We start from the raw sequence: 18,973 nt of genomic DNA on the forward strand, positions 1-18,973 counted from the left end.
TGAGAGGAGACGGGGGCGGGGGGGGGGGGGGGAAGGCGGGGGAGGTGGTGGTGATGGTGGGAAGGATGTACAGAGAGATTTTGCAATGACTTGGACGGTGTAAGGGAATGATGGGCAACGAGGTTGCTTTTTCTTTCCCGCCCCCCTCTTTTCACTCACACACAAACACACGCGCGCTCTCTACCAAAAGTGCAAGTCTTAGGAAGGTTTCTCTCTACGGAAATAACAGTAATCTAGAAACCTTGTCGCTGAAGCAGACAACCTGGGCTACAGTCTGTGTGTAGGAACTGGGCATAAAACCCACTCCCTTCATCCCCAAGGGTTCTCTTCTCTATCCCCCTTCCACCGCAAAAAGAGGCAATGGAAATGAGAAGGCTTGAGTAGCCGAAGTTCTTCTCAATAACTTACTGGTTTGCAAACGGGGAAATTTTAAAAGGAGCCGCTTTTGTGCAGCGGTAGAGTTTGTTCCCACTATAAGAACTGGCTCTCCTCCCCTCCTAGTGTGCAGCAATGTTATTGCTAGTCAAACTTGTGAGGTGCGTAGTCTGTATGTATGAGGACGGGGAGGCAGTGTGTGCCCCGGATAACAACCTTTTCACCCCAACTCCACCCTCTAAGATATTCATTTCTACTGATTAAATAGGATATGCACAGCCAGAACTTAAGTGAACTGCAAATTTATATCACCCGAGAAACGAGGACAATAGCACACGCATAAATCTCGATTTTTCCGTGATTTTTCTCTACATCTAGTTTGAGGGTGATGGGGTACCTAAAAGCTTAAGGGAGGCAAGTACTTATACAATGACACAGACACTTCTTGAGGTAGGAGGGGGAGGGGGAGTGGCATGAGTTGAAGTGCCTTACATTGTAAGTGGGTGGTAGGGGGGTTTGACTTCTCTGCCCACCCCCACCCAGACCCCTTATCACCAGACTTCCTCTCTCTTTCTTCCGGCATGCAAGTGGTTTGTCTATTTAATGGGCAAGTGAGGAGTAGAAGGGTGGGAGGTGATTAGGGGTTGGAGGCTGGTTCTTGGGGCTAAAAGGTCGACTGTGGTGCAGCGTGAGACTGTATTTTCAACCGTCCTGCCAAAGGCATACTCACTGCTCACCCTCTGCCCCCAGCCCGTAGTTTTTCCGTTGCAGATATTGTTTCCCCGCTTCTTCTTGCTTTAGCTACAGTGGGCCAGAGGAAAGGGGTATTGTTGATGAGGGAATGCAGCGAGAAGACGAAGCAGAGAAGTGGCATTTGCGTCCGACTCGTGAGCCACAACTTAGGCTCGGCGGAGCGCGGTGACCGAGACCAGAGTGCCCCGGCAGCTCAACCAATCGCGGAATACCAATAGAGTCTGGAACTCTGCTGCACCTGCTTAACCCTTTGAGCAGGCTGGGGTGAGGGATGGGAAGCAGTAAGGAGACGTAGAGAGCGGAAGGAAGGGACCAATTGGACAGAAAGACGTCTCAAGAGCCGGGAGCTAGAGGGACCCTACTCTATCCCGACCATTTGGAAAAGATTTGTAATTCAGACTCCTGTCCCCTCTCACCTAGGACCGGAGCTAGAGGATATTCTTCCCCTCTGCTGCTATGAGGAAAATGAGAACTGCACAAAGGCTCTTTCTCTTGCTCGTTTGAGCACTAGACTGTCCTGGTCAGCCTCTCAGCTCGCCAAACCTTCTCGGACCCCAGAGGTACTAGAGAAGGATCTCCCCACCCACTAACCCCGAGTCCTCCCACCCCCACCCCCCGCGCGCCGCCCAAGAGAGCCCCCACACTGCCTCTCGCCAAGAGTGCAGCTGCGTTTCCATTTTATTCTCAAACAAAATGCTTTGGACGGCAGATAATACCAGGAGATATGAAACTGGTTAGTCCCCACATGTTGCACATAAAAAGAATCCATAATGAGCATCTGTGGGGTATGAAATAGATCCCACGAGTTAGCTGAAGATCTTATAACCTAAGAGCTGAGGTGCCTAAGTGAATTATGGCTCTCTCTCTTTCCACACAAGGAGGATTAATTTTCTAGCCCACTGATATTCATTATCCAACCTTGTTTATACTTTGGGGATGCCAGTTGTTTAAGTACCAAAATATGGAGTCTTTCAGGCTAGATACAAGCTAAAGAGCTGTTTTTGAAAGGGTATTGTTACAGGCATAACTTCTCTTTGAAACTACCATTAAAATAAGCATGGCTTAAGGAAAGGTATAGGAGAGGCTCAGGAGACCAGCCTCCTCTCCCTAAATGTTTCTCTAAGCATCCTGGATACTTAATGGATGGGCAAGTCCCTCACAGACCCGTTTTGACTGCTTGTCATAATCTTGGTAAATTAAATAGGAATTATTTGACCAGGTTCACCACAGCTTATGGAATCTGGAAAAGTAAGGGATGTTTTAGGACTTAAGGAGAGTTCTTTTCTGAATTACTCCATAGCACTAAATGAAAACCAAACCATCACAGTAAAGGAACTGAAATAAGTCCAAAATTAACACCAAATGAGAGCAATGTGCTTTTTAAAAAAAATAACATTTGTCTGAATCATTGGTCCATTATCCAAAGGTTAGAAGTCTAACAACCTATATTTGGATTAACTAATTAATGACATTTTGCAGCAAGAGGCCTAGCCTCCCCATTTGTATTTTGAATTCTGTAATGGAATGGAAGTTTCCAAACAGGATCACCTTGATCCACAGGCAGTATGATGTGTCAAATGAGCAAATTCTATCAAATGAGTTTCACTAAATCATTTCAGCACAGTGTAAAAAAAAGGGGGACCTTTAACATTGTCACAATACTACAAATACAAAGGCTAGACATTATGTATCTTTGCCACTTTATAAAAACAATTTGTAAGCGTAAGTATCTAAGACCTTATTGCTAGAAGGGACATTCATTTTATAAGTGACAAAATTAAGACCCAGAGAGCTTAAGAGACTTTCCCAAGGTCATATAGCCAGTTACAGACAGAATTGATCCTAGAATTCTGACTGTAGTAAACGGTTCTTTCATCTATATCATGCTGAGGAAGGATAGATATATTAACCATATAGATATAAATTTGTTCAGACCTGTCATTTCTTTGATGTAGGGAACTTCTTTAACAAGGCCTGCTGTTCTAAAACCAACTTATAACTTATTACCAGGGCAGTGAGAAGTTAATCGATTTCCCCAACTTTGCACAGCCATTAACAGTCAGAGGCAGGACTTGAAATCACATCTTCCTGAATCTTCGGGACTAGCCACTACACAATGGATGGTTATTCTAAAATACATTTTCTTCTCCCTCTTGCCTTTGAAGTTGGGCAAGCAAAAATTATCTTGGCAAAAAGAGAAGGCAAAGCCATAAATTACTGTCAGTTTATGAACATTCTCCAAGTAGAAATAAGGGAAGCTATATTGTTAGACATGCAAAGAGAGTCTAGATGAAGCTATGCCAAGTATATTTTTGATTATCAGAATAATAATTCATGAATGAGAGGCAGGATAGTAGTACTGTCTTTGAGTCAGAAATTCTTGGTTTTGGTTCCTGCTTCTGACACATTATTAACCATATGACTTTGGGAAAGTCACAACCTCTCAGCAAATTCCTTAAGATGATAAATTGAAGATCTAAATCTATGTAGGGAGTTTGCTACATTGAATAAAGTCACTGGTACAAACTAGAAAAAAATAATGCACACAACTAAACACAACTTGGAATTTTGAGGACCTAGTTTTGAGTCCCAAGTTTTATTAAGGGTATGACCACACACAAAGCAATTGACCTTTCTGAGGCTCAGTTTTTTTCATCTATTAAAAGGAGCGGACTCTTGCATTACCTAGTCAGAATTATTGTGAGGAAAAACCAATATAAATGTCAAAGTACTATATAAATGGGAAATAGTTCTTCAAAGTTTCTGCTATGAACTATATTTCCCTTTTTAACTAGCATAGTACTTGTTCTGAAGACACTTCATTTTCTAGCACTTAAACAGGCTATGTCACATTTTTACTGCCAAATATATAGTTTTGTATTTTTTGATAAAAGCCTAGAGAAAATTCCTTCCTGAATCCATACACAAACTTTTCACTCAGAGCATCATGATCTTCATTAGATGCCCTACACAAAAGTTTAGTTTATAATATCTTCATTAGTCACAAATACATCCTTTCTCTGGTTGTTCAGCTAAAATTTTTTGTCAGATTGCCAGATAGTGTTAAAATAGATTTCTGAACTTGTTTTTATATTGATTAAGCTATACATTGTACCAACTGACCAGTGCTATTGAAAGAGGAAACCTAATACATTCCAGTTTTTTAATGACAAAAACAAAAATTAGAAACACAAGAGCATATGGTGCCTGTATAATGCAACAACATTGAGTATATGCTGATGACATACACACACTTATCACAATTACATATTTACATCTTCATCGTTGTTGTCAATGCACTATGGCACCTTTTTCTCATAGAAGAAAAATATCTCTTCCCTAGAAATTCATTTCCATTTACTTAAAGTTAAATGGTTTGACTTTGAATTTTCATTATCTGCTGTGGGAAGGAGCCTGTGACAGGTACTAGAGAGGATGCTACAAAGCTTCATTGTATCATCTAATTTTTTCTTCACTTTAGTCAGATATCATTTAGAGGAAAGTAAAATACTGTATATAGAACAGGATGAGCTAGAACAAAACAAAGAGGAAATCGAATAGCAATTGGGCATATAATGCATCACAGTAAACTGCCTTTTATCTCCAAACTTGAATTTTTAAAAATATGCCAATAATACGATAATGAGAAAAATTAAACAAATTTTACTCCATATAAAGGAACTTGTGTCATTGTAGGCTATGTTATTTATCTTCAACTGAGTATTGTAATAGCAGCATAGTCAGAAAAAAGTGATGAACTAAAAATTAGGCCACTCTCTATTAGTGAGTTATGATATTCTATTGCTTAAAGGTGTTAAATACCTAATCTATGCAATTTTACATACTTGCTTCTTTTTAAAAATGCTGAACTCTCATTGTCATATTCATCATTATTGCCAATATGTGTCCCTTCCTCCTAGAAGAGATATCCGGACGTCAGGGAAGAAAAAGTGTCATATGGGAGGCAAAAAAGTAGCACATGAAGTTTTAGAAGGAAGATCTTTAAATATGACAAAAAAAATCATTCCTTACATAAAATATGTACATTTGTAGTCACATAAATTCTATGTATATGCTTCTTTGTATATTTTCTATGTGGGAGTGTAAGTAAAGAAAATTTAGAGATATTTTCATATTAATACTACATACATAACAGATACTGAAATATCTCAAGTATTATGCTAAACAAATCCTCATAGGACTTTATAAATGCATGGCAAGAAAAAGAAAGAGATTTAGAAAGAAAAGAAGAAAATCCTTTAACTATTTTTCAACTCAGCAGTGGACACTAGAAGAGAAGCATATTTTTTTTTAATGGTAAGGAGTGGAGGATTTTCAGAATTAATTTATTTCCATCTTTATCTTTTTCTAGTTAAAATACTTACCATATATTTTAGTTTTCCCAAGTCTACAAAAGCTAAGGAATCTAGCTAACAATTATGTTTGTAGCTTATACTAAAATGGAAATAACTAAATCTTCACTTAAAAAGTATTTGTCTTTATACAAAGAATCCATGCCTTCTGTTTACTGTTAGTTATGAATGTATCTGTTCTTACAGAACATAGATTTCTCCTTGGGGCTATTTTTTTAACTTTGCCATTAAGTCCAGTATTAAGAGATTACCAAAGACTTTATTCCAATGTAATTCAACAGGTATTGCTATAAGCATAAACATAATTTACTTTTATGTAACACTTCACAGAGCTATACACCATCTCTTTTGATCCCTAGAACAACTGTAAGACATATTTGCTCTTGTTCAGGTTGTTTCTGTAGTGTCTGATTCTTCCTGTCCCCATTTGGGGCCTTCCTTCTCCAGTTTATTTTCCAAATGTGAAAACTGAGGTAAACAGAGTTAAGCAACTTGTCCAGGGTCACATGGCTAGTAAATGTCTGAGGCTGGATTTGAATTCAGGAAGATCTTACTGATTCCTAACTTGGTGCTCTATCTACTTCTTCACTTAGCTTCCTCATAAGATATATAATTCCAGCATTACAGTCCCCACTTTACAAATGAGGAAATATGGAATCAAAGAAGTAAAAGGACTTTTCCAGGATCATACTAATAACATGGGGACCCAAACCTAGTTTTGTTTGCCCTTAATCCTGTCTATCAGGAACATAGTCTATAACTCTCACTATGTCCAAAAGAACATCAACTGGTAAACAAAATACTTCCAGAATGTGCATTTTTGTCTGGATCATAATGTACTAAGAGCTTTTATTTAAGTTGATTTGAATGCTGGTAAATTTGGTTACACATAGAGGTACACTTATGTTCGTGAACTATTTTCTTATAATTGGATTTTACTGCAGGTGATGACATTTTAGTAACTTTTTTGTCTTCAACATAATAGAATGTTTGCTTTGAACTTTTCATTTTCCAATCAATTTGTATATGAATCCTTACCTGAACTTTTCACTTCTTGACAGAGTGTTATGACACTGTATAGACAGCCACATTCTAAATAAATAAAAAGACTCACTATCTTTTCAGTGCTTCCCCAATCTCTGTTTTTACTGAACACTTTTATTCTTATACATATGCATAGTTATGAAAGAGGACTGGGATTCAGGAAAATGGAATTTTAATATCAGCTCACTGCTAACTAAGTGAGCAATCTTGGAAATCTTTTCCAGGACTTATTTTCTTCCTGCAAAACAAAGAGTGGGCAGCTAGATGGTGCAGTGGATAGAGTGCCTCAGTGCCTGCCTGAAATCAAGAAGATATTTCTTCTTGATTTCAAACCCAGGCTCAGACACTTACTAGCTGTGTGACCCTGGGCAAATCACTTTTACCTCAGTTCCTCATCTGTAAACTGAGCTGCAGAAAGAAATTGCAAACCACTCCAGTATCTTTGCTAAGAAAACCCCAAATGGAGTCATGAAGAGTTGCACACGGCTGGAATGAAAAATGACTGAACAACAACAAATAAAATATTGGATTAAAATGATCACTCTGATACTATTTAGCTTAACAATAGTGTGTGTCTAGGTAGCACAGTAAATAGAGCACTGTGTCTTAAATCAGGAAGACTAGAGTTCAAATCCAGTCTCAGATTCTTACTTAGGCAAGTCACTTTAACCTTTGTGCTTTGTTGGATTCAGTTCACTCAATAGTAAAGTGGGGATAAAAATATCAACTGCCTTGTAGGGTTGTTCTGCAGATCAGTTGATATATGAAAAGGTCCTGGCATATATTAGGTGTTTAATAGACCCTTGTTTCCTTTATTCACTGAAGATCTGTCTATATGCTTAAACTGACTCAATTATTTTGGCCAAGGCTAAGCAGTGAAAATCAAACAGCAACAACCATAAAAAATCAAGAAACAACCAGATCAAGCAAATTTTTAGAAGATGAGATGAGTCAGTTGGCTAACTTAAGTCCTCAGATTAATAATTTTTTTTGTTTAGAACTGTGATTTAATTTGTTCATAAAGTAATGTGTATATCACTTTGCCAGAATCTCCAGAAGGATACTACATAAAGGAGCTTAAGTATAGCAAGTGACTATATATGTAATCATATATGTGTGTATATATCTTTGTGTGTATATATATATACATATATATATTTGCCCTCTCAGAAAACCCATTTCTAGGTGTATTCTCCAAGAGATCAAAGAAAGAAAATTCCCAAATGATCCAGATAGTCATAGAAGTACTTTTTGTGATAGAAACTGAAAACAAACTGAGTGCCCAAAAATTTAGAAGATAGCTGAATATATTGTGGTATTTGAATATCATGGTATATTATTGGTCAGTAAAAAAGATGATGGAATATGAAGAATTCAGAGAAGGATGGAAAGATTTTTGTAAACTGATGCAAAGCAAAGTAATTGGAACCAGAAAGACTATAGACAGAATTATTGCAACAATTTAAGTGGAAAGAATGAATAAAGGAAGATGACTGATTTGGTCCAAGGGAAAAACACAGAGAAAATGCACTTTTCTTCATTCATTACAGAAATGGAGAACTATTGGTGTGGAATATTATTATATGTACTGTCATACAAAATCAATGTGTTAGTTTTTCTGGTCTACATTTTCTCTTTCTCTTAAAATCACTATTACAAGGAAATATTCTCTGGTCAAGGAAGGCAGAAGGGATATATTCAGAAGTAAATAGGATATGAAAACAAAAGACATTCTTAAAATAAATACTTCTTTAAAATGATATAGAGCAGTTTACTATACCAAAAAAAAAAATGAAACTTTGTTGGGGCAGTTAGGTGGCTCAGTGGATTGAAAACCAGAAGATGGGAAAAGCTCGAGCTGGGAAGTCCTGACTTCAAATCTGGGTTCTTCAGATACTTCCTACCTGTGTGACTGGGCAGGTCACTTAGTCCCCATTGCCTAGCTTTTATCACTCTTCTGCTTTGGAACCAATATACAGTATTGATTCTAAGATGAAAGGTAAGGATTAAAAAAAAGAAACCTTAGTGACCACCCCTTGAAATTTGGAGGGTATAAAATTAGACAAACAACATGAAATAGTACCAAAAAAGTAGTCATACATTTATGGAATTTATTAAATTTCTGAAGGCTACAAATATCATAGCTATATAACATAAATTAGAATCTTTTGTATTCATCAGCTTTACAAGTTGGTATCTGAGAGTGTAACTATGTCCTCCTAAAAATATCCCTTAATATCAATGCTATGTATATACCCTATATTTGATTCATTTGAGAAGTTTTTGTATTTTTATTCTATCTTATGGATCACAATATATCAAACACTCTTTTGTAGCTTGTTTCTTCTTTTAAGGAATTCAGTATTGTTTTGCTTTTGTAGGTAGATAGGAATGCTATCTAGGTGCTGAGTGAAATGAGCAGAACCAAGAGAACATTGTACACAGAAAATGGAACATTGTGGAACAATCCAGTGTAATGGACTTTGCTCTTACAAGACAATGCCAAGGGACTTATGAGAAAGAATGTTGTCTGCATTGAGAGAAAGAACTATGGGAATAGAAACAGAAGAAAAACCTATGACTCATCATTTGTTTATATGGGTATATGATTTGGGGTTTTGTTTTTGAAAGACTGCTTTACTGCAGAGATGAATAATATGGAAATAGATATGTGATAACATTTGTGTAATTCAATGGAAGGGCTTGTTGGCTATGGAAGAGGGAGGGAAGAGGGAAAGGAAAGAAAATGAATCATGGAAATATGGAAAAAATATAAAAAATAAATTAAAAATTAAATTAAAAAGTCTAGGACATGGTATTCATAGTTCTTGTTTACTTTAAATATATAAGTAGATAGTTTTATGGTTCATACTGACTCTAAAAATATGAAAATGGATATTACCTTCATATCATACCAGATATCACTAATTTTGGAAATTTAGGGTCAAGTATTTTTTTTCTTCTAATTCTTTGTGAAAACCTTTCTAATATCTTTTTTTTGTCACTAACACTACCATAACCATTGTTAGCCATGTTTAAAATTCAGTGGCATCTATGAATCTCTAAATTCTGTAGCACTGTATTTATGTTTCTCTTTTTCTCTGTTTCTCTCTCATTCATTCAGATTTTTAATCCTGTTATTCTATCCTGCAATTATGTCTCTCCTATTTGTTCCCTCCTTCAGGTCTCCCTCTTTATTAGTGGTCTCTCTGCCTCTGTCTCTCTGGTCTCTCTATTTCTCTTTTTTATCTCTGTCCCTCTCTCTATGGTTCATCCTTCAAACTCCTCCAAGATTATTCTTCCTAATAAACAGCTATGCTCATGATGATCATGGCATTTTACTGTTCAAAAGCTTTTACTACCTCACAATTTTAGTTGCTCACAATTCCACAAATGTGATGAGTCATAACATCTGTCACAGGGGCCAGAGCAAGCAATTGCTTGCCCTTTGTGTATTGCCAGACTTATAGTGCTTCCTAGACACTGTATTCTCTAAGACTGATGGAACTATTGCCTCCCTCTCTTAGAGATGATGTTTCTACTTCTTGACCTCTCAACCTTTGGGTACCTAGGTAGGTCCTGCTCTTACATTAGCATTGGAAAAACTGTCATAACTCCTGCCCCCTCCAGGACTGAGTTTGTAATGCTGAATTGGAAGAACTATAAGGTAATGTCATACACATCTCTCTCAAAGTCAACTGACAGCCTTCAACCTATAGACAACTCCTGCTGTCTTACATACAAAGAAATCAAACTATTTCTTTCCTTTTCCTACTGAGATAATCTCTATTCTAGAGACCATGATACCTGATGTTTTCTTGAGAGCTATAGTGGTTTTACCTCATAAAAGAGATATTTAAGCAGAGACCACATTGACACATTAAAAGTGTGGTGTAAAAGAAACTGAGTGTATAGTTGATAGACTCTAAAATCTTTCCTAACTCAAAAAGTCTATGATTCTAATCAAAGTGGTTTGTGAATATATAAGTCCAACCATTCATTATATCATCTTTATGTGGCAAGCAAAAGATAATATGTAATAATACTTTGATCTGAACATTATACCTGTAATATGATTTGACAATCAATTTTAATCAAAGATTTTCTGCCTATTTTATCACTATTTTTAAAAGTAGGTTTCTAAGACTTTTTAAAAATGAAAAAATATTCAACCTCTGTGAAAAATAATTTCACCTTCTTGAAATCATGGGTGACAATCTAATAATAAATGCAAACCAACTGGGATAAATGTATAAACTTGAAAGAAAAAAATTAAGATTTAAAAAATGAAATGTCTAAATATGACTATGTCTACAGAACAAATTCAGTGACCTCAATATAAAAATTATTGAACTCAATTCAATTGACCTTAGTTGTAGGGTTTTGTAGGGTGGGGGCACATAATAATGCAAAGCAGTTTAACTAATTGTTTTGTATTTGATCATTTCTTTTTAATGTAGTCATAATTAAATGTTATTTGATATAGATAAGATTTAAGTAGACATTATAAATGTATATAGCTATCTAAGTACCCTGGACAGCTGCTCAGTACTCTTACCAAATCTGAAGAGAATAATTGAAAAGGAAAAAAAAAGTTAAGTTTCTATTGATAATTATGGGCAATCAAAAATTTATCTTAGAAAAAAAGGCCAACTTTTCTTTCTGACAAATTATGGTTAGATAAAGCTTTTAAAGTTTTCATTCAGGACATTGAATAAACTCTTGTCATCACTGCAAGACATGCAAAGGCATCAGTTCTGAACATTTCATGAAGGAAGAATCCAAATTACCTTATTTATGGAGACAACTTTTTAGTGTCCATGCTTCTGGGAGCAACATAGCAAGATGTGTATCTGAGATACATTATTATTGTGTCTTTGTTCATAGCTGGGAGCCTAACAAAACTCCATTTGAATCCTGGTCATTTAGGGTGAGAAATTACTCCCTTTTCCCTTAAAATGATTTGTGTCTTTTTCACAGCCAAACAAAGCAAGCTATAAAAATAGACTAGGACCCATTGCATCTAAATCAACTGCACAAATTTCAAGGATTTGCCAACCTCATTGTGCTTGTTTTTGCAGACTGAGGAAAGATATTTTCACTTTGAAATTTCCCTGCTGCCAATATTCCTAATTACCATCATGGCTAATTATACCTCACCACATTTTCTGACTTAGTAAGGATAAGAATTGAAATAAAAAATGTATTTATGAATTTCATTTGAAATGTTTTTACACCTTAGAGAGTAGTCCTTGATTATGTTCTACTAAAGAAACTGGACTAATATGACCAGAAATGCATTTTCCATTGAAGTATCTAGAGATATGGTTTCAATAGCCTGCTATTGAAGTCAATGGCCTAACATTATTAGAAATAAAGCTCCATTGAAGTGAATGAAGATTAATTTTCAATAGTATTTCATTGAAGTCAATGGGCTAATGTTATCAGTTTAAGAAGTGAGTTTCCATTGATGCAAATAGAGATTCATTTCCGATAGCAAGCCATTGAAGTCAAAAGGAAGAAGCTCTCAGAGTTTAACTGATAGAAAGGTGATTGTAAGTGCTCCATTTTCTTTAATAAAGAAGAGAACTGAACTTTTAAAAGATTCCTTAACAACAGGATATTTGGTGCAATAAAGTGCAATTTGGAGTTAAAAGTAGATAAATATTAAACTTACATGTTGTTCTATGCTCTCTGCAATAGACCATAAACAATTTCAATGACAAATTAAGAATAATATAGAGGGGAGAAAGTACCTTGTGGAGGAATTCTAAGATTATTCTCTAGTCAGTGCTTCCTTTGAGGGGAAGGCAATTCTCAGAGGGAAAATAGACACATTCATCTGATGATGTAAAGATTGCAGTCAATAAGCATTTGGACAATAACAGAAATATGTTTTGAATATTTCTGTTTTTTGAACCTTTTATAATGTAGCCCTAAGTGAAAATATGGATTTGTCCATAGGATGTTTTGATTCCTTGTACAACTTCTTAAGAGTGGATATTTTTGGTACATAACTTTCCTAATTACATAATTTTATTTGACTCTTAATTAATTTGCATGTAGATCACAAACTTTACTTGGACATGATTTCCATTACATTTGAAAGCTTCAAGAAAAGATGTGAGAAGTCTTCCTATAAATGTACTTAAAATAAAATTAAAGACTATAATGGAACTTTATTATGTCATAACTCATTATGACATTTATTCAAATATATCATAGATCAAATACCTTGAAACACAGAAATTATAATAATTTCTTAATATAACATGGCTGGCCTATTTTCACTTCAATTCAATAAAAGACCAATTATTTATAAGGTCTTATCTATTCCCTGGGGATGATATAAAGAAAAAAATGAAACAATCCTCATTCTTAAGGAACTTATATACTAGGGAGATATATATCATACATAGAGATGAGTTGATATGAATCATGCACAAATTAATTTCAAAATATAGAAAGAACTGAATTTGGGGTGGGGAGGGGAGTAGGATAGACTTCTTTTAGGAAATAATATATAAATTATGCATTGGAGAAAGCTAGGGATTTTAAAAGAAGAAAGAAGTACACCTTGGGGATAGGGAATCTGTTAAAAAACATGGAGAAATGATATGGAATGTCATAAATAGAGAATAGATGATGAGCCAGTTTGAGTGAAAAGGATATTAAGTGAAGGAAAATAAAGTAAATGAGTTTGATAATATAGATGAGGGTCAGATTGTGAATACTTATAAGTGTCAGACTATGTATTTTATATTTTAACCTATAGAAAATTGGGAGCTAATAAATATTTTTGAAAGGAGGGGTTCCATGGTTAGAATTGTGCTTAGGAAGATTACTTTGTTAGTCATATAGAATGGATAGAATGGCCTATTGCAATAATACAGGTGAGAAGTGATGGGGACTTGGACTGGGATAAAAGTTGAGTGTAAATAAGGTAATGGAAATGAGATGTTATGGAGGTAAAAGCAAAAAAACTTGGAAGGTGATTGGCTGGGTGGGGATATAAGGAAGAATGAAGAGTCAAGGATAACTCTGAGGTTGTAAACTTGAGTAATTAAAAACTCTCAATGGAAATTGGGGGCAAAAGTGGGAAAACATAAGGAGTTTCATTTAGTGATGTTAATTTGATGCTTATGGAATATCCATGTGGAGACAATCTAGCTTCTATGATTATCCATAAAGAATATATAGAGAGGCAGCAGCTAGGTAGCTCAGCGAATAGAGAGCCTGACCTGGAGACAGAAGATCCTGGGTCCACATTTGGCCTCAGACATTTAATAGCTATAGTACCCACAGCAAGTCACTTAACCACCATTGCCTTGTAAATGATGTACAACATTGATTCTGAGATGAAAGGTAAGATTTTTTTTAATAAAAAGGAATATTAAAAAAAGAAGAGAACTTTGTGAGATAGCTACACTCAGTGGATAGGAGGTTGATAATCTCATCTAAGAGAATGAGAATGTTCAGACATGTGGATGAGAACTAAGGAATGAACAATATCATGGAAGGCAAGAGATGAGAGAATTTCTCAATAGATGCAGAAAAAAGCCTTTGACAAAAAATACAACATTCATTCCTATTGAAAACACTAGAAAGCATAGAAATAGAAGGGCCTTTCCTAAAAATAATAAACAATATTTATCTAAAACCATCAGCAAACATCATCTGCAATGGGGATAAACTAGAAGCCTTCCCAATAAGATCAGGAGTGAAACAAGGATGCCCATTATCACTGCTATTATTAACATTGTACTAGAAACACTAGCAGTAGCAATTAGAGAAGAAAAAGAAATTGAAGGTATTAAAATTGGCAATGAAGAGACCAAGCTATCACTCTTTGCAGATGATATTATGGTCTATTTAAAGAATCCTAGAGAATGAACTAAAAAGCTAGTGGAAGTAATCAACAACTTTAGCAAAGTTGCAGGATACAAAATAAACCCACATAAGTCATCAGCATTTCTATATGTCTCCAACACATCTCAGCAGCAAGAATTAGAAAGAGAAATTCCATTTAAAATTACCCTCAACAATATAAAATCCTTAGGAATCTATCTGCCAAGACAAACACAGGAACTATATGAACAAAACTACAAAACACTCTCCACACAATTAAAACTAGATCTAAGCAACTGGGAAAACATTAACTGCTCATGGGTAGGATGAGCTAATATAATAAAAGTGACAATTCTATCCAAATTAATTTATTTATTTAGTGCCATATCCATTGAACTACCAAAAAACATTTTTTACTGAATTGGAAAAAAACATTAAAAAGTTCATTTGGAAGAACAAAAGATCAAGGATATCCAGGGAAATCATGAAAAAAAATGTGAAGGAAGGTGGCCTTGCAGAACCAGATCTCAAACTATACTATAAAGCAGTGGTCATCAAAACAATTTGGTACTGGCTAAGAGATAGAAAGGAGGATCAGTGTAATAGACTTGGGGTAAATTACCTCAGCAAGACAGTCTATGATGAGCCCAAAGATCCCAACTTTTGGGACCAAAATCCACTATTTGATAAAAGCTGCTGGAAAAATTTGAAGACAGTATGGGAGAGATTAGGTTGGGATCAAGATCTCACATGCTACACCAAGATAAACTCAGAATGGGTGAATGACTTGAATATAAATAAAGAAACTATAAGTAAATTAGGTGAACACAGAATAGTATACATGTCAGATCTTTGGAAAAGGAAATGTTTTAAAACCAAGCAAGAGTTAGGAAAAAAATCACAAAATGTAAAATCAATTATTTTGATTACATCAAATTAAAAAGTTTTTGAACAAACAAAACCAATGCAACCAAAATTAGAAGGGAAGCAACCAATTGGGAAACAATCTTCATAACAAAACCCTCTGACAAAGGTCTAATTCCTCAAATTTTTAAAGAGCTAAATCAATTGGACAAAAAATCAAGCCATTCTCCAATTGATAAATGGGCAAGGGACATGAATAGGCAATTTTCAGTTAAAGAAATCAAAACTATTAATAAGCACATGAAAAAGTGTTCTAAATCTCTTATAATCAGAGAGATGCAAATCAAAACAACTCTGAGGTATCACCTCACACCTAGCAGATTAGCTAACATGACAGCAGTGGATAGTAATGAATGCTGGCTGGGATGTAGCAAAGTTGGGACATTAATGCATTCCTGTTGTGAATTGTGAATTGTTAATTATGAGTTGTGAATTGATCCAACCATTTTGGAGGTCAATATGGAACTATGCCCAAAGGGTGCTAAAAGACTGTCTGCCCTTTGATCCAGCCATAGCACTGCTGGGTTTGTACCTCATAGAGATAATAAGGAAAAAGACATGTACATGAACATTCATAGTTTCACTCTTTGTATTGACCAAAAATTGGAAAATGTGGGGGATGCCCTTCAATTGGGGAATGACTGAACAAATTGTAGTATATGTTAGTGATGGAATACTACTGTGCTCAAAGAAATAATAAACTGGAGGAATTCCATGTGAACTGGAATGACCTCCAGGAATTGATGCAGAATGAAAGGAGCAGAACCAGGAGAACATTGTACTCAGAGACTGATACACTGTGGTATAATTGAATGAAATGGATTTCTCCATTAGTGGCAATGCAGTGATCCAGAACAACTTGGAGGCATTTATGAGAAAGAACACTATTCACATTCAGAGGGAAAACTGTGGGAGTAGAAACACAGAAGAAAAACAACTGCTTGATTACATGGGTTGAGGGGATATGATTGGGGATATAGACTCTAAATGAACATCCTAGGGCAAACATCAACAACATGGAAATAGGTTCTGATCAAGGACACATGTAATACCCAGTGGAATTGAGCATTGGCTACGGGAAGGGTGGGGGGATGGAAGGGAGGTAAAATACGATCCATGTAACCAAAGAATAATGTTCTAAATTGACTAAAATAAATAAATAAATAAAAATTAAAAGGAAAAACGAGATGAGAGAATTTTTAAGATAAAAAAAGAAAGCTGATGACTGTGCCATAAGTTGCAGCAAAGCTAGGCAGGATGAAAACTGAAAGTCAAAAAAAGACTTTTGGAGTAAACAGAAATGAGAAATCCTTGGTGACATTGGAGGCAGTGGACTCCTTTGACTGAAGGGGTCAGAAGTTGGTCTACAAGGGCTAGATAAGTGAATAGGAGGTGAAGAAATATATGCAAAGAATAATGACAGTTACTTCAAGAAATTTGACTTGAAAAAGGAGATTCGATAGCTTAAGAGGTAATTAAGATGAAGTAATTTTTGGAGGGGACCCAATTATATATGTCAATAAAACTTATAGTCTAAGTGAAATAAATAAATTCCCCAAATTATCAGAAAAGGAAATAAAACATTTAAATAACCCTGTCTTAGTAAAAGAAATTGAGCAAGCCATAAATGAGCTCCTTAATAAAAAAAATTTCCCAGGAAATCCAACAATCAAAGAATGACTGAAAAAGTTGTGGTATATGACTATGATGGAATACTATTGTGCTAGTAGAAATGATAAGGGGAATGTTTCAGAAAATCTTGGGAAGACTTATATGAACTAACACAAAGTAAAGTGAATAGAACCAGGAGATCATCATACTTAGTAATAGCAATATTGAAATGATAATTAATTATGAAAGACAACTACTCTGATCAATATAGTGATCCATATAATTCCAAATGACTCATGATAACACAAGATATTCATCTCCAAAGAGAGAGCTGATGAACTCAATGCAGATTAACGACTTTTTTGTTTTATTTTTCTTGCTCCCCTCCCAATACTTCTAATACAGGGATATACTTTACATGACTTCACTTGTATAATGGTTATCATATTACTTGCCTTCTCAATGGGTGTTGGAGGGGGTTTGAGGAAGGAGAGAATTTGGAAATCACAATTTTAAAATGAATATTCAAAATAAGGCAAAAACAAAAAGAATCATGGAGACTGAGAATGTTTGTTGGCAGCAGAGAAGGAACCATTGGATAAGAGAAACCAAAAATCAGAGAGAGGTAATGATGCTGGGTGCAATGTTAATCCTTTCTCCAAGAATGATGACCTGAAGGTAACTGCCTGCATAAGAGGTAGAATTGGTGCATGAGCTTTGAAAAGGAGAGACATATACACACAAATATCTTTGAGTTATCATTCTCTCCACCACTGAGGAGAGCTGCAATTTTAAAAATGTCTTCAGCTTGAAACCAAGGCTATACTACATTCTGAAAGATATTTTGCATCAATATAAGCACTCTACAATCTCATCTCAAATTTCTCTGGCACTTCATCTTACAGCATATTACTAAATGAAATTATCTGCCAATGACTATTCAAGCTGAAATAAAGTCTGAAGAATAGCTTAGGGTATCCACTAAAGAAGACACTAATATAATAACATACCTGGGAACACTAGAGGTGTAAGTATATTAAAAAAAAACCCCAACATAAAATAATATCATGGTATATAAAGTCCTTAAATTTTTAACCCATTTCAGTTAATAAAATTATAAAAGGCCACACATATCTATTGAATCTATTAATGAATCATTCAAAAATTTTAACTAAAATTTCCTTTAACCCTCAGTTGTGTTTACTTTTTCATCATGAATGTTTTCTATATGTGTCCTTCACCATCATTATTCTGAGTTAAAACCCACTCTTCACCTAGACTCTATATGAATTTCAGCAGAATGTGGCACAGGCTTTGAAGATGAATATTTTATAACAACTATATTTACTATTGTTGTTCGGTTGTTTCTGTTGTGTCCAATTCTTTGTGCCCCGATTTGGGGTTTTCTTGGCAAAGATACTCGAGTGAAACCATTTTATTCCTTAGGTCTTTTTATAAATGAGGAAACTAAGACAAACAGGGTTAAGTGACTTACCTAGGGTCACACAGCTAAGTAAGCATATAAGGCTGAATGTGAACTCAGGTCTTCCTGAATCCAGTTCTGGCACTCTATAGGCTATACCTTCCTTATACCATCTTAGTAAGTACTTTTTCTAAAAGCTAATTAAAATCTGACTTACTCATTATTAATGAGATGCACATCAGTAGGGGATCATGAACAATTGCAATAGTAATCCAGAATCTAAGGTTTATCCTTAGAATCTTAAATAAATAGTAGCAGTGATAGCTGTTCAGTGGAGACCTCAGATGTTGGGTTCAAGGACAAGTGGAAGAAATGGTCATGGGTAAATGGCAAGAGGGCAGGGAAAACATGATAAGATAAAAGAAGATCAAATATTTAGAAATAGAAGGATTTGGGGGTTCTTACAGTCAAATGTTATGTTATAGGTAAGAAAAATGAAAGCCAGAAAGATTAAGTTACTTGCCTATGGTCACAAGGGTAGTAAGAGATTTGAGGCAACTAATTAGTAATGCCCACTTCTTCAGAATGGTGAAGTTACCAACAACAATTTTGTGAGTATTAC

This window comes from Monodelphis domestica, chromosome 1 (genome assembly GCF_027887165.1).
Source record: "Monodelphis domestica isolate mMonDom1 chromosome 1, mMonDom1.pri, whole genome shotgun sequence".
Classification (NCBI taxonomy): domain Eukaryota; kingdom Metazoa; phylum Chordata; class Mammalia; order Didelphimorphia; family Didelphidae; genus Monodelphis; species Monodelphis domestica.